General features: G+C 39.6%; 1 long non-coding RNA gene across 1 annotated transcript in view; it reads right to left on the bottom strand.

Moving 5' to 3' along the window:
* Positions 1-433: 433 nt before the first annotated feature.
* The window catches only part of LOC126646869 (uncharacterized), a 32,068-nt gene continuing 9,028 nt past the window's right edge, over positions 434-23,473 (bottom strand). Inside the window, exons 2-4 of the long non-coding RNA XR_007630415.1 lie at positions 17,418-17,568; positions 4,830-4,963; positions 434-759 (exon numbers count right to left, since the gene is read on the bottom strand). This is a non-coding gene — a long non-coding RNA (uncharacterized LOC126646869). The remainder of the gene's footprint in view (positions 760-4,829; positions 4,964-17,417; positions 17,569-23,473) is intronic.

The raw sequence follows: 23,473 nt of genomic DNA, 5'->3' as shown, positions 1-23,473 counted from the left end.
TCTAGATCTAGAGACCCCATAAAGATATGATCATGACAGTAGTGTCTCAATCAATGCAATCAACAATCAAGTACGCAATCAACAACAGGAAGGAGTCAAACATGTTCTTTGTCAAAGCAGGAGTCACATCACAGGAATTACGCTGTATAATCCTCATGTGGTCTGCTGATATTGGGGAACTCCTTTCCATCTAATGTGCCTGTGAGGTATTCCAGTTGAATCATTTGCAATCTAAAGAAATCCTGATTAATCCTAATGCTGTTATCTTAGATTGTGACCACATGTTTTCTTGAAAATAAAAGTACATTCTGCACTGAAAATGAAAATTTAGTATCAGGGAGAGTCTGTTGCAGCACTGATTCATCTAGTCTCAAATTTTGTGAATATGAAGGTTCACAGTAGTTGACTGTACTGTGACACAATCCCAAGGACAAGACAATGAATAATGTAAGTTTTTTTGGTAGAGGCTGTATGTTGAAAATAACCATCTAAAATTTTCTTTCTTTGTGGTAAATGTAAGAATAAATAATTTTAATTAATAATTTATAAAAATAAAAAATTATCCACTTTGTGGATAATTTGGGGCTGATAATCCTTTCTACTGGCTTGTTGTCTCACCTTTACAAGAAGGGAAGGATGTACACACTGGGAGATATTTGTCTGGTGAAGTGACTTTCAGTGGTGGGTTGGTCACTTAGTTTTTCAAATCCAGTGCACTACAGGTGTTCCCAAGCTGCAGGAAACAGCAAAGAATTCAACCTAGACAGAACAATACAGAAAATCTCAGAACATGGGAATTCTGGGTGTATGTGCTGAGCAATACAGAATCACAGAATCAATTAGGCTGAAAAAGACCTAAAAAAGACAGAATCAATTAGGTTGAGTTCAGCCTATGATTGAACACCATTATGTCAACTAGACCATGGTACCAAGTGCCATGTACAGTCTTCCCTTAAACACCTCCATGGATGGTGACTCCACCACCTTCCTGGGCAGCCCATTTCCCTTATAAACTAATTAGAAAAAACAAAGACTTCTTCAACTTTGCCAGGTCATCATGACATTTACATTTAAAGCATGACTTTTCTCTTCTTTGAAGTTTAGTATTTTCTGCTAATGAGGAAATGCTTTGGATGCTCTGGTGTAGCAGATCTAAAATCTGAAAATGCCAGGGTCACTGCTTTTCTTGTGAAACTGTTGTGTGTAATTGAATACAAATTTTTTATTTGAAGATGCCATCTGGGTAATAACCAGAGTGCTGGCAGGAAGTTCCTAATTGGGCTTTCTGCACGCACCCTTATCTGTAAGTGTTTTATGAACATTACAGGTCTGCTGCAGACTGACAAATCAGTTTCAGAGGTGTGACTGTGTCTAGCTATCGGTATAATGCCTGTAAGTTGAGAGCCCTTCTGTTTCTCTAGTCTGTGGATTCAGCTGGCCTACATTATGTCAAGATCTCAATATCTTTTTCACATTTGCCTTTTTCATGCATCTCATAGGCTACAGTAAAGCTATATGATCCCTAACAAGTTGTCAGTAAAGCTGATAGGTAATTTGCCAAACAAGAGAAAACTAAAGAAATATAAAGCTTAAATAAGACTAGAAAAATATTTTCCCTTGGCTCCCTCACTGCAGGCAAACTGGAATTACTTTGTCCTTTGTTTTTTTCTTAATGAGAGGAGAGACTTACTGCATTTGTGCACAGTTAGTAATATCAATTATTTGGCATTCTTATAATTTATTATTATAAGCAGTGTAGTAACATATATTAATACCCATTTTGTTCTATTTTATCTTATTCTATTTTCTTAGATTTTGTTTGTGTGTGCTTAAGGACCAATCCTATTCACTTCATTTCCTGTTTTATCACAGAATTGATCTCATTGTGGTCAATGGGATTATTGGAATTACACTAGAGAAATTTCTGTGATATGTTATGAATATATATATGAATATATACCTATATCAGGCCACTTTTTTTGGTATTGTTCAAATTTAAGTCTAGATAACAGAGGACTACACTAGGAATAAGAAAAACTCTTAAATAATTAGGATTTTTTCTGTACTAACTCATTGCTTGTTATTTCCCTAGCATACTTTTGTTTGTATAAATAATTTTGCTGAATAAATATCATCATAATAACTAGTACATTCCAGTGCTTTTCTGCAAGAGTAAGATTTGTATTACCCTTTTTTTAGGAGCTGTCATGTTAAAATAAAGTGACTGCTTCTGATTGTTTACCTGAATTTAATATACATCTTAATGCTGCATGGGACTTCAAAAATTCAGCTGTTGGCAAGTAAGGACTCAACTGGAAATAGCTCAGAATTGTTTAGGTTTTGTGGTCTCAATAATAGATAGATTCGTTTGGTTTTTGTCTTTCTATGCTTGCCTTTGATTTGTCCATCTTCAGCATTTTGAAAATTTGGCTTCCGTATCTCCAGCTGGATGCCCCACATCACTTCACAATTTGAAAATGCTACTCTGATTGTTGTGTATTGACTCCTTCCTGAAAGCAGTAAGGATCATCTTTAAGGCTGTATTTTCCTCATTTCATCCACTCATGCATATCCATTATGGTTTAATTTGTTGCTTTTTTTGCATGTGTGGTAGTTTTCCATCATGCTTTGCTTTGCGCACTTTGATCTGCAGGCTAAACGTGATGGATTTGTCTGTCACACTCTCTCTTTGGGCTCAGTAGAAGTGTCCTTGTACCAACAAGCACTCGTTTCACTTCACTGCACTGCAAGGGAGCTTACACAAGCAATCATAATATTAATGCTGTTCTAAGAAATAATTGCTGATGCACTCATCTTTAAAAAGAGATATTTTCCTCCAAATGTCTTTGAAACAAGGAAGTCCTACTTTTAATTTTGCTATGGACCCTCTGAAGTCTCTGACTTCAGCAAGCTGGATTATACTGTACTGTTACTATTATTCTCATCTTTTTTTTGTGCCTGAGGAAGAGACGTAATGTTTTGAAAGTCTAGAAAGTCTTCAGTGCCTAGAGTGTAAAATTCTTCAGTCAGGGAGATGCGAGATGGATCTCTGCTATTTCTCTGTATTATAAACAAATTTAAATTTATTTAAGGGTTGTACAGGGTGCCTTACATTTGGTAGGAACATTACAGAGAAACTGAATTACAAAGAACTTTATTTTTACAGAATTATGTTTTCTTGCCTCTTTTTATTTATTTTTGATCCACATTGTGGAATGAGAGAGAATCTGACTGTGCATTATCTGTGCGTTCAGTTACAAAGTATTTGAAAATGGCATCTGATTTTGGTAGAAGATCTGGTGTCCTTTGTACATGCTCCAGACCTGAGGGAGGAGAACAAATAAGAAGGAATCCTGTTGTGACTAATGAGTCAGTTGTGCTACTGCTGTCAGATATATGAACGGTCTACCTTATTACAAGACCCTGGCAATCAGGCTGACATTAACTGCAAAGTCATTTCTGTATCTGTAATCTGTATGTATTTCAATTGACTTCATTGCACAATCTCCTATGCAGCATCCATTAGAAACATGCAGCTATATTTACAATGTATGGGAAGCTTCCCAGATTTCAGAAACAGATTTCTTTGTAGAAACACGTGGTCCTCACATAAGAAAAAAAACCACAAAAGCTCTTTGTCTCATCCAGGTTTTCCTTCTTAGATTCCTCCACAGAGTGAGAAGAGGTTCAGCCCAAGCTGGCTATTTTCCAAGTAAGTGCAAGTTATCCTATGCTACCCTGAACAATATTTTCCCCTAAAACTCTGTTCAGAGAGAGTGATCCTGAAGGTGTGCCCAGATAATATGCATGTGTGAAGAGTAAGGTGTAGGTTGTGAGCAGGTAGGCAGTCACTGCTCTTCAAACTTCGGTGAAATTCTAAGAAATTTCCCTGAAAAGAAGGCTAATTTTTATGTGTGTACATCCAACACAGCATTGCGCAACCTTGAAAAAGAAATGAAAAGGATTTTGTTGTTGTTTTTATCAGGCTACTCACAAATTGCCTCCCACATCTTAGTTAAACACTGCATATCTACATTTTTATATCAATGGCTCTTTGCTGAAATGCAAGTAGACAAGAAAAAAAGTTATTACAAGCTCCTACTAAGTACAGTTTCACTAACTGATTTTACATGTCTGAAAAAAAAAATCAAAGATTTGCTGTTTGTTATTAGAGAATTCAACATATACTCTCAAAACAAGTGTGAAAGAACTATAATGAAAGGTAGATTATGAGAAACACAGTTGTCTTTATTCAGTGTGTATTCTGTTTTCTTTTGGACATAGAATACATAACAACTGACAGATTTTAAAGCAACTGGATTACGTTATTTTGTAGAGATGATGGGAAAGGAAAGAGAAGGGAACAATCACTACTTAATGGAGCTTTTGACAGTTTTCTTCGTGTTTCCTATTAACATAAATGAACTATAATCTGTGTCATTTTCTGACTATATCAAATGCTTGTTGAGGAGAAAGGGAACTGTTTACTGGCAATTTAGTTAGTAGTGCTCTGAACTGCTTTGCTTATGCTGAAAACAAGTAACAATTATCCCTCTTTTATGATTCATAGAATCATATAGAACATGGAATCTAACCATTAACCTAGTCCACCACTAAACCACGTCACCAAGTGCCACATCTACAGGTATTTTAAAAATCTCCAAGTATGGTGACTCAAATACTTCCCTGGGCAGCCCATTGCAATGACTGGCAACACTTCTGGTGAAGAAATTTTTCCTAATATTTAATCTAAGTCTCCTCTGGCACAACTTGAGGCTATTTCCTCTCGTCCTGTTGCTTTTTATCTGGGAGAAGAGGCTGACACCCACCTGGATACAACCTCCTTTCAGGTAGCTGTAGACAGCAATAAGGTCTTCCATGAGCCTTCTTTTCTTCAGGCCAAACAACCCCAGCACCCTCGGCTGCTCCTCGTACGATTTTTGCTTTAGACCCTTCACCAGCTCTGTACACAATAAATTGGTTGTTAAATAGCACCAAAACATATTTTTCAATTCAGATGCAACAAAAGGAATGAAAACATATAAACTCTAAATTAACTGTGAGTAAATTACAATTAATCCTTTATCTGAATGATGTGATCTAGTAAGGAATTTCTGTGCCATGGAAACAAAGCCATATTTGTAAGCAGTGTTTAGCAAGTAGTTAGGAAGCAGACAGAAATCCACGAATCCAAATCTTCTTGTAGGACACCATTAAAAAGCTGTGTATCATGGTGTGGATACCTTACATAGAAGATATAGTGCAACAGTCTTATACAGGGTACAGTAATTCAGTAAGACAAGGAAATGACAATGAATTGAAAGACCACTGTGTTGCAAAGCGTGTGGATTTCAAGGGCAGACCTGGGATAAAGGATTTGTTTGTATTGCTACTGAAGTGTTTAAGTGGACTTATGAAGGAAATGTGTATGCTTATTGGTATAAAGAAAAATCAGGTTTTACAGATTCAGTTACCACAATAGGTGAGTTTGTATATGTATCTTCAAATATAACAAAAACCAGACTTCCAAAATTTACAATTATAGCTATTTAATGAAACCCAACAAGAGTTTAATTAAAGTTTCGTAATCAAACTTCAAATGCCAATAGCTTCCAGGATTAGTTTTCACCGGACTTTGATTCTTTTCTTTTTTATATATATATTTTTACATAGGTTTTAATTACAATGACATGATATTTTCTTACACAGGATTTTTCAGAAATAAACAGATCTGAAGAGACACAGGGAATTACATGATGCTATTTCTGCCCTTTCAGTCAAACATTCATATATATGTTATAAGCACTGACCTGTTCCAAATCAACACCTACCTTTTGCTTTTTCTGAATTTGCAGTTATAATTAATAAAAAGTAGAAAAAGTATCATGGAGGCACTGGTGTGTACCAAGAAAAGCTTTAATTTTATCAGATATATTTATTTCCTGTAGTTTTTGTTGTCCATCTTCTATGTGAAGAGAACATTGCCTGTCTACCAGAGTGGAAGAAGAACCTATTGAGACTGACTGAAGTGGGGAAGGTTACTTTCCCTGCTGGATTACCAGTCTAATCGCTGTGCCTACAGCTTTGTTAAGCTCTTCAGCAGCAGATATGAGGATGTGAGAAATTTTTACCTCACCACTGTGAGTCATCAGGACTGGAAAACAGACTGACACAGTCAGTCACAGTTGTTTTGTGATCTGCCCTCTCTTCTGACGCCCTTCTTCCCACAACATGCTAATTTTCTACCTGCTTTAAGGGGGTCTTCAACGTTCCTCATGGATACATTGCTAACATTTTTTTAACTTCAGCAAAGAAATGTATTCTCTAGTCCTGTTCTCAGAAATAACAGAACACTTCCAACAAAATTTTGTCATTAAGATAAAGTGAAATTGTCAGTCCTTAATAGGCAACTGATATGTACAGCTTTAGCTTGGGTGATTAAATAAAACTAGAAACCTGAAAGACACATCATTGGAATGGAAAAAGGCATGCCAATTTAGCAAGTGTACCAGTCCCCAGAATATAGTTTTGACCACTGTTATTTATCTTAATGTCTTTTTGGCATTTATGCGTTATGTATTTTATGGAACAAGCTTGTAGCAGGAATGAACTTACTAGCTTAGTTGTAAAATGCTTTAAGGAAAAGGAGTAGCAAGTGAGATCCATTTAAAGAAGCTGATGATTTGACAGAAAATAATACAAATAATATAAAGCTGCTTAAATAAAGCTCGAGACAGATGTGCTGAACTTCACTAAGGTATTTTCTGAAGGTTAGAGGATGTACATCCATCTTTTTTCTCTGGCATTGCAGTAGTCTGCTCAGTTCTCTATGCCAAGTACTCTTAATCTTGTAAGAAAGCACTGTACCAGAGATGGTGTGCATGGCTGACTTTGGCTCAAGCTGACACAAATTATTATTGCTTTTGCAATTGTAGAGGCATTTGTTTGAGGTAAACTTTTCTTATATTTATAGACACTGATCAAAATTCCATGGATGGGAAAGCAGGAGAAAAGGTCAGTACTCAGTAAACTTCAGTCTATTTGTTTCTAAGCCACAGGTAGGTGTGTTGTGTGGAAGCAACAGAGTCTAAAGCATCCTTTCTGCATCCCTCAGCTACCTTGTGTGGATCCCTTAAAGTCAATGCAGAACTGTGTTGGCTGTTACCTGCCATCTATAATGGCTCAGAGGGGGGCTGCAGGCTTATTCTGCACTGGAGCATATTGCTTTCCAATATGCTGCTTTGTCTGAAGGCTGTCATTTAATTATGTGATGAGGGAGATGCCCTTGCTGGATCTTCTGATTCCCTCGACCCAGCTGAATGATAACTTTGAAGTGGGAAGAGGTCTCAATCTTTTATTTGTAAATATGATTTCTTTGGGAGGATGTCAAAGAGGAAACAGCAGGAAGGGTGCATAATGCACAGCTAAGTCATCCTCCCTTTACTGTGGTAAACCAGACCCGAGTACTTACTCTTTGTCTGCCACCTCCTGCATTTCATCTTGGGCTTTCTGTAACCAAATCAGCTGAATGAGGACTACTGAGAGATTCTCTGCATTTTAAATGTCTCTGTGCTTCAGGGGAAGGAAAAAAAGAAGCAAAGAGTATCTGTGTTCAACTGAGGAGTGATAAATATATTCTCCTGCCTGTTGCTGGTTCAGGTGTTCTGAGAAGAAATTGAATGCATAGGCAGAGAGCCAGTATTTTCAGCATGGAACCCACAAGTCTTGGAAAGGAACTTTCCCACTGGTTGCTCCTCTCTTCTGCCAATATATGCATCATCATCTTTACTACTTCTTTAATGTATTTTAATGTATTTTTTAGTCAACTTTCCAGGAAAAAGTTCAGAAATCCTATGAAGATTGTTTGATATTTCCATTAAATAAAATTCCCTCATGGGGAATATAAGACCAGCAAGAGCTCTTTAATATCTAATTCATTACATTAAGTTGGTTATCTATGTGTGAAGAAACTGTATTGCTGCCGACATAGCTAACCAAGTGATTCAGGGCTCAAGGTACTTTAGTGCTGCTTGAACATAGAGAAGATGAAGCAAGAAGGAAGGGTGTTTATTTTGGTGAAATCTTGGAGAAGATTATTCTGAGAGTTATTAAAAAACATTGGTCACAGTCAGCACAGGCTCATGAGGGAAAGTCCTTCTTAAAAAATTAATTTCCTTTTACAACATTGTTACCTACCTATTAGTAAAAGGGAAGACAGTTGATGTAACCTGTTTGGATTTCAGTAAAGCTTTTGATATTGTTTCTCACAGTATCTTTCTGGACAAAATGTCCAGCACACAACTGGATAAACATGCCATGCAGTGAGTGAGCATCTGGCTCATGGGCCAGGCACAAACGCTTACAGTAAATGAGGGGACACCAGACTGGCAACCTGTCACTAGCGGAGTTCCACAGGGCTCCATCTTGGGCCCTGTGCTCTTCAACATCTTCATAAATGACTTGGATGTCGGAATGGAGGTATTCTAAGCAAGTTTGTTGATGACATTAAATTGGGAGGAGCTATTGATTCCATTGAAGGCAGAAATCTTGACAAATTAGAGGGCTGGGCAATCACCAACTGCACCAAGTATAACAAGGGCAAGTGCCAGATTCTGCACCTGGGATGGGGCAACCCCGGATGTTTGTACAGAATGAGGAATGAGATGCTGGAAAGCAGTGCCACAGAAAGGGACCTGGGGGTCCTGGCTGACAAGCTGAACATGCCTTAGCAACACCCTGGCAGCCACGAGGGCCAACAGTGTCCTGGTGGGAATCAGGCAAAGCATCACCAGCTGTTTGAGGGAAGTGACTGTCTTGCTCTGCACTGGTGCAGCCTTGCCTCAACTCCTGTGTGTGGTTTTGGGTGCCATAATATATCACAGAATACCAAAATGGATAAGGCTGGAAGGGACCATAGTGGGTCATCTGGTCCAACCTTCCTGCTCAAGCAAGGTCATCCTAGAGCACATGGCACCCAGGATTGTGTTCTCATATTCAGACAGAACTTCCTGTGCATCACTTTCTGCCCATTGCCTCTTGTCTTATTTATTGGTACCACTGAGAAGAGCCTGGCTCCTTGGCAACCCTCCTTCAGATACTTACAGGCATAGGTGATGTCCCCTCTCAGTTGTTTCTTCTTGAAGATGAACAGGTCCAGCTCCCTCAGCCTTTCCTTGTAAGAGGGATATTCCAGTTCTTTAATCATCTTTGTCACCCTCCATTGGACCTGCTCCAGGAGCTCCATGTCTCTTGTCCTGAGGAGCCCAGAACTGGACACAGCACTCCAGGTGAGGCCTCACCAGGGCTGAGTAGAGGGACAGGATCAACTCCCTCACCTGCTGTCAATGTACACCAGGACCCCATTGGCCTTCTTGGCCACACTGCTGGCTCATGGACAGCTTGTTGCCCAGCCAGACCCCCAGGTCCTTCTCTGCAGAACTGCTTTCCAGCAGATCAGCCCCCAGCCGATACTCGTGCATGGGGTTATTCTTCCCCAGATGCAGGACCTTGAAGTAGCCTTGGTTGAATTTCAGACAGTTCTTCTCTGCCCATCTCTCCAGCTTGTTTTAACAAAGTCTTTTAAGGTGATGTTCAGAACAAACATTTGTTTTTGTGATGGTTTGGACTTGGCTTCCTGCCAAATGCCCGAAAGTCACGACAGCAGCCCCCTTCCTCCCTCCTTTCTCCTCTTAGGGCAAAGAAAAAAAAACTATAAAAAATTAAAGAACCCAAAGTCAAGCTGTTTATATAAAATATATATATATTTACGTAAATTAAAGTTATATACAGTTAAGATGCTATATACACAGTAAAAGGGGATCCACTCCCCGAAGGGATAGGGAAAGGGGAAAAAGGGACACCGAACAGGTATACTTGATCAAATTCAAGAACTATACTAGTAATTAACAAAACAGATCTCACCACTTCCCTTAGAAAAAGCAGGATTGGCAGACACAGACAGCACTCTCCGAACCCCCCACGTGGCAGGCCAGCGGTCGCTGCAGGCCTCAGCTTTAGATAAGTGAGACCAACGCAAGGACCTACAGTTCCCAACCCTCGTTGGAAGAGAAGAGAGCGAGGTCTCTAATCTCCAACTTATTTATACTCTGGTTTACGTAAAAATCGTATGGAATACTGGGTACTTGGCCACTTCCTTGGTTACAAACTGGTTACCAGGAAGGCCTAGATCAAAACCATCACAGTTTTATGGCATCATCCCTGTTACTGCATACAGAAACTCAGAAGTTCAAAAGCACATCAAGTGTCCTGCATCAAGTTCTGCTCTTTGCTGTAATCCCATTGCCCTGAGGGTTGTGAGCATACATCTGAAACCACAATCTCTGGCTCCTGCTCACTGAATAATTGTAAATACTGATGTAGCAAATTGGTCAAGTTTATGTGGAAAACTCCTTGCACACACAAAACCTAGATGCGTGTTCATTTACTCCAGAATGCTGAAAATAGAATGCAACTTGGAACAAATTTAGCTAATTAAGTTAATATTAGAATGCATTTATTATCAGAGGACTAGAGTATGAAAAATACAATTCAAGTGGGAACAGAATGGAGGAGTTTCAAGAAGTTCACAGAACTGGTTATATTAGTGATAGAAGAAACCTTAAGAAATCATTTAGTCTATTTCCCTTTTCTATTTACAGCTGTCATCACTATTGGCATGTCTGTCTAATTTGTTGATAAAAAATTGCACAGGCATAAATACCATAAATATGATATTTAACTATCAGTTTATTTAATGTAATTTATAACAGCAACAGAAGAGAAATCTGTTGTGGCAAATTATTCTTACTTCAGAGCACATTCTGATCTTGAACTCAAGCAAAGGAGGACTTCCTAATGTACAGAGAAAATCTACTGTGAGAGAGATTTAGCAGATCACATGCCAGTCTCCACGTTGATTTTTGGAGAGTATGGGAGGGACAGTTACTGCTTTCTGCTGAAATTTTGTGCTTGATGGCCTCTGTCAAAATTTGCATACACCTCTGGCTTGGTTCAGACTGGTCTATTAGTAGCTGAACCAGACGTTACTTTTACTCTTAGGATCTGTACGGTGTGTTGTTTTTTTTTTTTTTTCTGGTGTAGCTGTGAATATGGGCTGCTGTGCTTATGATTTTTTTTCATATAGAGAATGATTAAATTAAATGAACATTTTTCTTTCACCCAGTAAATGCCAGAATATTAAAATTTTCATCCTATAGCAAAATTCCCATTGATATCCCTGAAACAAGAACACATAACTAAAGTGTATAATTAATGATTCCACAGATTTTCATGATGAACTTTTAAGGTACTAGTTAGCTATGGCTTTTGTATCTCAAAAGGTACAAATTATTTTTCTCTCTTGCCCTATAAAAGCTTGATGCTTGCACACATTGGTTACTTCCTTACTCAGCAGCTATCCTCTTGTCAAGATTTTGTAAGGGATCTCATACGTGGAAAAATTAATGCTCTGTTCCCAGGTAGTGTGGCAGGCCATACATATTCTTTAGGGCTGATGTTGTTTTCCTTCTTGTGCTTGTAAATTCTCCATTATAGTGATCACCTCCCTAGTCATGGTTTAGTAAGTAATCTTACTTTGTGTTATTTCATTCCTTAGGTGCAAGTGAATACTCCCCAGCATCCATCTGCCAGTGGTTGTGTTAAGATACAGGAATTACCATTCTGGGTCAGAGCTGAGGTCCATTTAGGCTTGTATCCTCTCTCTAATAATAGTACCAGAAGCAAATAACAAGTGTTATTTGCCTACCATTTCTGTGAATTCTTTCCTACCCTGAAGCACGTAGTTGCTTTACCTTCCAGTCTCTCACTTCTATTCTCTTCTTTTTAAATTGTAATTATTTTTTGTTTTGGTATTGCTTTTGGTTTGGTAGGTTCCTTACTTTCTTTGGGTGAGTTTTTTTCTTTCTCCCCCAACCCTGTGGGGGTTCTTTTTTGTTTGTGTGTTTGTTTGTGGTTTTTTGTTTGTTTTTGTTTTGTTTTTGTTGTTTGTTTTGGGGTTTGTTTGTTTGATTTTGTTTTGTTTTTAAATCTTTATTTGGTTTTGGCCAGAACAGCACATTCTGATAATGACCTGGTTTCTCAGTAGTAAAATCAGAGAGTAGTGGAGTTTTGCTATGATACATGTTGATCTTTGAAAATAAATATGGTAATTGCACTTCTGTTAGCAATGGTCTGCTGATGTTGATGGTAAAGTGAAGAGACAGATGGAAGCAGAGATACTGAAGCAGTCTAAAAAAGAATGTAATGTTCTGTCTAGAAGAGCTGTTTTTTTCAGAAGTGCAACTTTGAAAGCATTCATATGCTATGTCTGTGGTCACAGGAACCTCCTAGGGGTACCAGAGCAGTGCAAGGACAAGGCTTTATTCTGATATACTACGTAGTGCTAATCCAAAAGGTGGAAGAGGAAAAATAATGGAAGTAGGAACATCTTTTCTCCCTTTGCTCCTCATATGTTGCTGTTGATTCTTTCTATCTGCTTCTTGGGATATACCATTTAGATGGTGAGCATTTTGCTCAACAACAAATCAAAGCTTTTCTTATGTTCTGCATCAGTTCTCATGAAAGATAGCAGGCAGATGGGTGTGGAAACTGAAGCTCTCTACCTACAACAAAAAACCACATACATAAAATTTCAAGATAGGCATCTGTGGTTTAGGCATTACTGAGCCTGGCTTTGGGTAGGAGGAGAGGAACTGTGTGACCGTCTGAGCTCCCTGTCAGCTCTGTGGTCTGTCCTACCACCATACTAGATGAGCTGCACTTGGAAAGCACAGGGATGTGAGGAATCCTGCCTAGCTCTTCCTGATTTCTTCTGCACAGACGACAATCAAGCAGTATTATTATCTGAAAGCAAACTCCCTTGTATATAGTTTTGGTGACACTTCCTATTGACACAAGGTTCATTACAAAGTAGCCTTCCATTATAGTTTGGCACTGCAAAGTGCAAATTGGATAGTATTGCAGTTCTGTTGAGGTGGCTGTGAATGAGGGTTTGTATGAAGATGGCATTTGCCATATAGGGTTAGCTTTGGCTATTTTGCCCCTCCTGCGCTTAATTCCAAACCAGATACAAAAATCAGAAGAGAGATGATTGCTGAAGAGAACTGGAAGGGTTTTCCCATGTATGACTATCAATTTAGAACAGAAAGAGTATGGGGGTTAATTCGGAACAGAAACGGGGAACAGAAAACACTATGGGGGTTAATTATTTTTTCAAAGTTTTGTAATAAAGCTATGCATGGATCTGGAGGCTTTTTAACATTAGGATGTTCAGTGTGAAAGAATGCAATTAAATACTCCATAAAATTCAGCAAAAACTAAAATTTATTTTCACAGGGATCCCCAAAGCCAATGATATACTGTGATTTTAAACACTGAGTAACTGTTAATATAGTACTGTGACAACTCTCAGAATATCTACAAAGCTAATGGAAAAATAAGAGAAAGGTGACACTGTCAAAGTTTGCTTATTTGTTGAAGTGACTTATTGTGGATCATTGCACGCAGTGCACAGAAAAATGCATAAATATATTTGGCACACTGGGCCACTTCCACATTCTTGGAAGAGTGTGTGGGATTTGAAAGGAGGCTGGAACCAGGTGAAAAAAGGCTAAGTATTTTTGTGCTTTCAGTCACAGTGTAGATACAGTGCTTTTTGATAGTGTGGACACCCACAGCAAAGGGAACCAGGCCATACAGGTAACTATACTCAGGGCATTTCTTGACTTCTGAGGGCTTAAGATTAATAGCTCAAAACTCTTTTGATGTAGGGTTTTGCTGTGTTTGTTCTATATTACAGCATTCTGTTGCTGAACTGGTCTAGCATGTCTCTACAAAAAGACATAGAATCATAGAATTTACTGGGTTGGAAGAGACCTCTGAGATCATCAAGTCCAAACCTTGATCCAACCCCACTGTGATTACTAGATCATGGCACTCAGTGTCACATCCAGCCTCATCTTAAAAACCTCCAGGGACAGTGAATTCACCACCACATGTGGAAATCGTCTTTAGAGACAAAACAGAATAACAGAATCACAGAATCTGCTGAGTTGGAAGGGTCCCACAAAGATCATGGAGTCCAACCCTTAGCACCCTTAGCACAGATTAACAACGTGCTGCACTGTGTCACTCTGACACTGCTTTCAACTATTTGCTGTCAATACATTTGAAGTTCTGCCTTTATCAGTAATTGTTGTACGAAGCTGTCTGGAACATGATAGTTTACTAAATTCTTTATCTCTGTGCTAATTAGCATAAAAGCAGAGCAATAGCAAAGCCCTTAGTCATGTTTTCTGTACCTCAGGACTTTTAATCCACAATATTCATACGCCATGTTGCAAAATATAATCCTTCAAAGTACAACACTACCATATTTTCTCATGTATTATTAAAAAAAATCATTAAGATTTAACTCTGCATGTGAGCAGTGTATGATAGGAAAGACAGAGCGAGTGACAAGTCTGTTCAGCTTAATGCAAAGTTACTCATTACTGTGGGAAGCTGTATTCAAGCATCCTGGCATCAACAAAGCACGTGGTCTCAAACTTTTGTGTTTTCCAGAAATGACTGACAGTGCTACCAGACTGAATTTAGTTATTTCCTGAATTTTGAAGGCTTGACTCAGTGACCTAATATACTTTGTTTTTTGTAACTGTGTGTGGAATGTCATGCCACTACAAAATGGTGCCTGGAGGCTGGGAAAAAAAGCCAGTTCTTGTTCAGACATTTGTTTCTTTGAAAAGTTTTGTTGTACAACTGGTCTTTTAAGTAGAATTTCATAAAAGCTTGATACACGTAAGAAAAATGTGCTTTCTCAAATTATTGTAGTAAAATGCTGTGCTGTCATTTAGTGGTATACAATCTCAAAGACTAGTACACTATCTTGATTTCCTTTCCTCAAGGAATCCCTATATTATAGAGTGTTCATCCAACCTGAAATAAGTGAGATGTAATTTCTGAAATGAAAGGAGTGGGATGAAAGGTCAGGCATGGCCTAGGAATTCACCTGTGGAGTGCAGGGGGTACGTGAGATGCCTAATTTGAGTCTGCCTGCATTGTAGAGCTTATTGTCTCCCAGAAGCATGCCTCTGCCTTTCCTGCCCAGCTGATGGAAGGTCAGAGTAATAGCTTCGGTCTAAGACACTGAGAGGTACTACTGTCACTTGGGACCCTCAGGGTCTGTGTAGATTATTTGCACCTTGCCTAGAGATCACTCCTATTATTTTGTTCTGCAAGTGTGACTGCAAAGCTACTTGCCTAGTCCCAGAGTTTGTTACAAAGTTGGAGCACCAAATCTGTGTTGTGCTGCCTCTGAAGGCATCACAGCCTTTCTTACTCCCTGCAGTAAGGTTGTTAGTGACCTTTATGAATGTGACCACCTTTCACGGTGCACAGAAGACTTGAAGAACAATAAAGATTTCAAGATTTTAAGCTCTCCTCGGACAGCAGGTTTTGAAAACAGTATTACTATACACAAAGTAAATTGCAAGGGCTGACTGGGTGTTGCCCTCAACGTAGTGCAACAGCTCCATGCCACAATACACAGCTGAAGATGGAAAGTGTAAACAGCCTCATTAGGAGAAGCTGGTCACTGACTAAAAATTTTTTTCTGTAGAGATAACGGAGATATTTTTCAAGCACTTCTTGTACACTTAACCCAGAATAAGTGCATGAAGAGATGAATCAAGTCTTAGCACCTGTCCAGTGGTCTCAGGTAATGTTCCCAGAAGGAACTGCTACCATGTAGTCCAGCTTACATTTCTGTTCAGGCAGGTATACACAGTACTGCATTGCTGAACAGGGAAGGTGACAATGTTACTCAATCATTTTGTTTGTTGGTTTTCCTTTCATCTGCTTTTGACAATATGGGTCTCTGCTCCTGTTTCTCCTGTATAACCCGACATACTCTGTAAGTGCATCAAATAGAAGCACCTGAAACAAGCAGTGTTTGTAATGCACATGTATGAAAGGGATTCTTGACCCTTTTGTATCACAATTTTCACATCCGCTATTGCGTAGAAATCTAATATTGCACCTGGGAAGACAGGAAATACTTAGATTGAACTCTGCAGTTTGCCGCAGGTCTGTGGGTGAGGTACAATCTGGTTTAACCATTTGAGGCAGGAACTCACACCTGCAAATAACTGGTTTTAAAATCCTATTGCCAGACATCTGCAAACGGTATGATTAGATGAGTGCCTTAATTCCTTTACTTAGCATGCAACTGGTGAAGAAATATTGTGGGTTTTTTCAAGGATTATAGGTAAGAGGCACCTTTGGAAGAGAGTGTGCTATCAGTTAGAGAATTTGTACTCCCTGTCACAAGTAGTTATTATAGAGCATATCTTTGAAGCAAAACGGGATGCTGGTATGAGGTGGACAGGATTGCTGCAGGTGACTTTTACCCTCCCATTTAAAGACACGTACATTATCAATTAAAAGAGCATAAGTCAACCAAACTCAAAAACCCTGATTCCTCCCATCTTTGGAAATTGACTGGGAGAAAGAGAGAGGAAGAGGCTTTTATGTTTGTACTGCCATGGTGTCTTGATAGAAATTGAAGGAAGAAAGTGTGTCACACTCAGAAAGTACTTTTCATTCACTGCATTTGTGCTTTGTTGTAGCCCTAGTGTCACAACTACCCCCATTTTGTTTGTGAAGCCTGCAGCAGCCAGCCAACCCAGTGTATGAGACTGCTTCCTAGTTCTAGAGTTGCTGTACATTGTGGGACAGCTGTGGATACCTTGTTTCTCCCTCTGTAACATATCTTTTTCCCAGAAAGCAAAGAAGGAGCCACAACAGTGTGGCTGTTGGATGCCCTTTGGCACCGCTGCAAAGAGCAGTAAACACCGCTAGCCTGCCTCCCTACTTGTGCTTCTTTCACATACTGAATTACAGGAGGTTCCCTCTGAATGTGAGGAAACACTTTTTTACTGTGAGGATGAGTGAGCCCTCACTCTATGATTCTTAGCTTACAGGTGTCCTCTTGCAGACATATGAGCAGATGCTTTTCTTCCAACCATTTTGGACAGAGAATTACATAGGACATGATGTTTGCACCAACATGGTCCATTTCCCAGCCAATGGAGGACAGTGGAGCTGTAGGGCAGTAGCCCACCAACTTCCTCACCTGAAATATGAAATAGCCTGATGATAATTAACTGTGCACCTGAACTTGACTATTAACTTGACTACTGCATTCAAAGGTAGACAAGAAAAGCAAGGTGAAAGGAGAGCAGAAGTGTGCCAGCTCTGGAGCCAGGTGGCATCTGTGGGTAGTGAGCATCTCAAGAACTCCTTGAGCTTCAAAAGTGGGCAGCTGGAAGGGCCCCATGGGCAGTCCAGTGTCTCCCCCTCATGTTGAAGCTTGCACCCCACACATCCATAGTATGTGTTACCTCTTCTTGCCAGTCGTGTACTGCAGGATCTTCAGGTAGATATGAAGATTGCTGGTACTGAAGGCTCCTGATTTTTTCAGATGTTGAATTTCAGTGAAGCTTCTCTGGCTTTTGGCCCTTTGATCATCTTCTCTAAGTGCTTCACACCGCTCTAAAATTAGGACAAATATCGCAAGTCTTAACCATTACATTTGAGGATCAACACAGTCATATGATACAACTGATTATAACAGAATGTCATGCAAATGGGAGGGCTGGGACATCCCTTCTTGTGTATGGCTGATCCTCTGTTTAAGTTCCAGTGTTCAAGGGCTTTTTGAGAACAATTTTCATGAAAAGAAGTGCACAGCATAGATAACCTAAAAAACTCCAACAACCAGTCAAACTCCCCCCAAGCCCTGAAGAAATTACAAAAAAAAGGAAGTCTTTCCAACTAGAAAATTACTTTGGAAATCCTCCTAATTGATCTTAGAATCTTCTACAAAGCCAATGATAGGAAATTAATTCACTGGAAAAGCACACAACATTCAGAAAGAATACTGGCCACTCTAAGAAGTGCTACATCAATATTCAATATTTCATCTTGAATCCATATTTTAAAAAGTATTAAAAGTTAAAAACAAAAAGAAGAAACTGGTTTAGATGCAAACAATAACTGCAAACTGAAACCTTGTTTAAACTAAGAAAAAAGAATTGTTGTACCACCAATCAATCACCTTGTTACCAATCACTTGTATGCATTATAAAAATTCTTGCATTACCTGGACGAATTTTTACAACAGTACTGATTCTTAAAGGATGTGTAATTTGTAAATCGGCTGTGCAAACACTTCCTGAATAATAAGCCTCTGAAGTCTTTTTTGTGCTTTCTTATATTTGACACTGGTGACATCTTGTGGTAAGTTAGTCATGGTAAATAGCACCTGTTGCTTTTGCTGTCCTTGCTCTGCAGAGACAAGCTTATTGCTGTGTCATGGAATTCTACAGTTGTTAAAAAGTGTAGTATGCAACTTCACACTAACAAAATACTAAATATTTTAATAAAATTAAACACAAGTAAGTTAAGTCGAAAGAAATCTCAAAAAAGGCAAACCAATTATAATTGTAACTGGTTTGTACCAGAAAATTTATTATTCCCATCTGGAAAGCTAACCTCTTCTTGCTGAAATTGGCTGGTTAATAGAGATGTGGGATAAATGGAGAAGCATATATGTAACTCTCGGGTCAAGGGGGCTGCAAATGTCACCGTCCTAAACCTCCCCTCTTGTCTGTGTTCTGACTACAGTAATGTCACTTGGATATTTTGTCATCCCCAAAGTTACAGTGAAAGTCCACTATTAAACAAGAACTATCAGCATTAGTAGAGGACAAACAAATCAACTGGTGAATCCTGCAAAAGTCGTTACCATTTAAAACCAAAATCACTAACAAGGAAGGAAGTGTCACTGTAAGCTAAATGAGTGAGTAGGCTAGATTATCAAGTGAAATAACTTTGCAGCTGCCTAGCATGGTCATAGTGACATGGACAGCTTTATCTGGCCCTTGCAGAAATGATCAAGGTTTTTATGTTGTTGTCATAGACAATTTTCCCTGGCATTCTGTATGGTTTGCTGAAAGAGCGAGCTCTGCTGCAGAGCTAGGAATGAAAACAAGTAGTAAGGTAGAAATGGTCAAGGAAATTTGACCCTGTGAATTGCTTAACACAAGAACAAACAAAGTGGTTTTGAGAAGGGTTTTTAAGAGTCCCGCATATGCATTATGCTTAGCAATACATGAACTGTAATGCCTGCATCATCAACATAGTCTTGGATTTCAGTTAGGTGCTGAAATTTCAATGAGGATGCTGGAGATTCGCCTTGCAACTCACTGCCAAAGCACCCACTGCAGAACCAACCAAGTGATCAGTATTGCTGGGAATTAGTAGTCTTCCCTGGTACCAGTAGCATTATAACATTCGAGAAAGCACTGGCGCATTTAAGGCTGAAATACTATAGCCTTATTAGTAAGAATACTATGATCAAAAGAAGAAATTTGGTGAGCAAGCACGTTACTCTATTCTGGAAACACCAGAAGGACTGATACACATTTGCACAAAAGCTTTTACATGATCACAAGAAAAAAAAAAAAGAAAAATCACAGATTTCATATCTTTGAGTTTGTGTGTAGAAACTAACTGTCTGAACTGCCAATGTTTTGAACAATCTGGTCTAGGTCTGATAGCAGAAGTAAATTGCAAAATAAGGTCTCAGAGATGCTTATCTAAAACACTAACTCTGTTGAAAGCAATGGCAAAAACATCTGATCCTTATCAGTGTGCACATGACATGCCAGGGTGCACTCACAGTCTAGAAAGCCAACTTTATTCTGGGCTGCATAAAAACCAGGGTGGCCAGCAGGTCAAGGGATATGATTCTGTCCCTCTACTCCACTCTTATGAGACCCCACCTGGAGTACTACATCCATATCTGGTGTCCCTGGCAACTCAGACCTAAGATCTAGAGCTTTAGAGAAAGTCCAGAATGATGCTCAAGAAAATCATCAGCATTTAGAGAAGGCTTTACTGCTGTCTCACAGGTAGCTTGAAGTAGGAGAGAACCACCTTCTGTGAAAACACTGTTTTGAAACAACTACAGATACACCATATAAATATGATCAAGGCATGGCTAGGGCATTTTCAGAATGAATAACAGGGCAAGGATAACTTCCCTGGATCTTCTGTCTGTGTCTTTGCCAGTACAGCCAAGCATGTGGCTGGGCTTCTTTGCTGCAATACTGATCATAGAATCATTAAGGTGGGAAAAGGCTTCCAAGATCATAAAGTCCAACCTTTAACTAAATACCACCATGCCTAATAAACCATAGCATGAAGTGCCACATCTGCTCAGTTTCTGAACACTTCCAAGGATGGTGACTCTACCACTTCCCTGGGGAGCCTGTTCCAGTGCTTAACCACTGAAGTGAATAGTTTTCCTAATTTCCAATCTGAATCTCCCTTTGCACAAGTTGAGGTCATTTCCCCCTGTGTTATTGCTAATTGTCTGAAGAGACTGACTTCAGGCACAGTGAAGAGACTGACCCACACTTTGACACAACCTGCCCTCAGGTAGTTGTAGAGAGTGGTAAGATCCGCACTGAGCCTCCTTTTTCTCCAGGCTAAACAACTACAGCTCCCTCACCTGCTCCTGACAGGACTTGTACTCTAGACCCTTCACCAGCTCTGTTGTCCTTCTCTGGACACACTCCAGCACCTGAATGCCCTTCTTGGAGTGAGTGGCCCAAAACTGAACACAGGATTCAAGGTATGTCCCCACCAGTGCCAAGTACAGGGGAATGATTGATCCCTTCTCCCTTAGTCCTGCTGGCCACACTATTGCTGGTACAAGACAGGATGCCATTGGCCTTCTTTGCCACCTGGGCACACTGCTGCCACTCTATCGCCAGCCTGTAGTGCTGCCTGGGGCTGTTGTGTCTCAACGGCAGGACCCAGCATCTGGCCTTGTTGAACATCACACCAATGGCCTTGGCCCATTGATCCAGCCCATCCAGATCCCACTGCAGAGCATTCCTACCCCCAGAAGATGAACACTTTTGCACAACTTAGTGTTATCTGTAAACTGACTGAGGGTGCCTTCAATCCCCTTGACCAGATCATCAATAAAACTATTACACAGAACTGGCCCCAGTACTGAGACCTGGGGGACACCCCTGGTGACTGGCTGCCCACCAACTGGGCAGTGGAACGTAATTCTATTCACCACCACTCTCTGGGTCTGGTCATATAGCCAGTTTTTTACCCAGTGAACAGTGTAGCCATCCAAGCCGTGAGCAGCCAGTTTCTCTAGGAGAAATGCTGTGGGAAACAGTGGCAAAGCCTTTCCAGGCAGAAACATCCACGGCCTTTCCCTCATCTACTAAGGTTGTCACTTGGTCATAGAAGAGGATCAGGCTGGTGAAGCACGACGTGCCTCTCACAAACCCCTGCTGGCTGGGCCTGATCCCTTGATTGTCCTGCACATGCTGCTGATTGGTACTAAGGCTGCACTGTTGTAGTCAGTCATGGGTAGCCATGAAAAGCAATAATTTACTGCAGTTTTTCTGGATCACTGAGGAGAAAAATCTTGAACTAGTCAGAGATTTTACTTAAGAACACACTTATTAATTTTGTCTGTTTGATTCAGAAACTGGGACTGGGATTGAAAGTCTGTAAAGCTATAACTCAATGTTTGCACCTTTTGCTTTTTTTCTTTTGCTTTTACTTGAAAGAAAAGGTAGACAGTGTTGCTCTATTAAAAATGTTCAAGAGGCCAGAGATCAAACTATTCTTCATCCTGCACAAAGTATCTCTGTCTTGCAGAACAGTTGCTAAAGAAATAATCCCAATAGCCACACTGAAATGAAAATTCTGTGATTTGTGGTTGTATCTCCCTGTAATAGATGAGCCAGATTCTGATTACTAGGGGATGCCGTAAACCTTGAAAACTAGTAAAACAGGTGGTTTCACAGAAAGTACATTTCAGAAACCTAATCACATTCACAAACAGTACTGATATGTTTAAAGGCTACAGGTACCAGTGGCGAGGTCTCTACCACACTACCATAACAGAACTTTCAGGCACTCCAGATATCATGGACTGAAGGCCAGTGGTTTCTTATTTTAGTACAGAGGAAGCTGGAGAAGCTGCAGCAGTGTTCATTATGATTATGACTTCCCACAAAATGATCTGGAGTGTGAATGGACCCTGTCTCAGGTCTGTCCTACAGAGGTCACTGCAAACCCACTTCTGAGACAACTGCAATGCTGTTTTGTGATATCATTACACTAACACTGAATGCAGGCTTAAGTCTCTTTGTCTATAAATAGTCCTTATTTATACCCCGTACCTGTTTGCACAGTGACAAACAAAAATGTCATGTCTCCTTCACAGACAAATTAAATGTAACTGAGACCAAGACATTAGCAAACATTGTGTTCTGACTTAACTTCTCTGAGCCAGGAAAAAGTAAAAATTATGACTCCAGCTCGTTCTGTTTTTCAAAGATGTACTCTGAACTCTAAGTCAGAATAACACTTGCAGTCTTGAATTTCTGATTTTCTCCTACCTTAAGTGGGTCTGCAATTTCACAGATGTCTGTGACATTGTTTCTATGATTTTTAGTGAAAGCTTTTTATTGTTTATTAATACTGAAGAGAGGCGAAATAATGCTTTTTAAATTAGAAAAGATGCTAATAGTACCTTTGAAAAACCAATTTAAACATTTGGATTGAACTTCAGATTGCGTTTTAGTGAAAAGTTCTGTCAGATGCTAGCCCTCGCTTAATGGCAATGTGATTATATTTAATAACAGGTTTATTTTTTGGATTACTGTTTAAGTGTTTATCTACAGTGTTGGAGTGCAAGGGGTGGAAGAAGAAATTGTGCTTCTTTTCTCCTGACACTGTTTTAGGAATGGGTTTTCCAAACCGATGAAATAAGCTTTAGGAAAAAGTTCAGTTTATGCTTCTATCTAATCCTACATTAATCTTTTTTAAATTTACACCAAAGGAGCACAAGTAGGGTCACAGCTGGATTAGGACCTCACAGTGTTTGATTTAGACCTTGATTCATGAACTGATCAAGTCCCAGCTTTGGCTGCAGTTGAATTCTGCAGCCAGTGCTTGGAGAGACTGTGTGCACTGTGTTTTCCCATGGGTTTAGATTTTATAATCCCCAATCCTGGGATTAGAACTTCACCACATCTCGGAGAGAACCTGCTCAAAGTCTAGATGTGGTAAAATGTAGTCCTACCTCAAAGAGCCTACAGTTTAGACAGACAAGTTGAACCATGGCACTGTGATTTCCTTGTAGGGATGTGAGGCACCAAGTTTCAGAGGCATGCTCAAGAATAGTCAAAAAAGGTGAAGTTGTCCCCTTGGATATTTGTGCTTCCTTCTGGATGTGTTTGGTTTTTCATTCTTACCCTCTGAAGTTGCCACAGATCTCAGTCTGGGATGAAATCCAGGCCTTCTGCAAAGTAAAGTAAAATGTGTTAAGTAGCTGAGTTGTTCAATTATCTAC

The sequence above is a fragment of the Myiozetetes cayanensis genome, unplaced genomic scaffold (assembly GCF_022539395.1).
Source record: "Myiozetetes cayanensis isolate MyiCay16 unplaced genomic scaffold, myiCay2020 scf4, whole genome shotgun sequence".
Lineage (NCBI taxonomy): Eukaryota > Metazoa > Chordata > Aves > Passeriformes > Tyrannidae > Myiozetetes > Myiozetetes cayanensis.
This window is presented reverse-complemented; position numbering and strand designations above follow the sequence as displayed.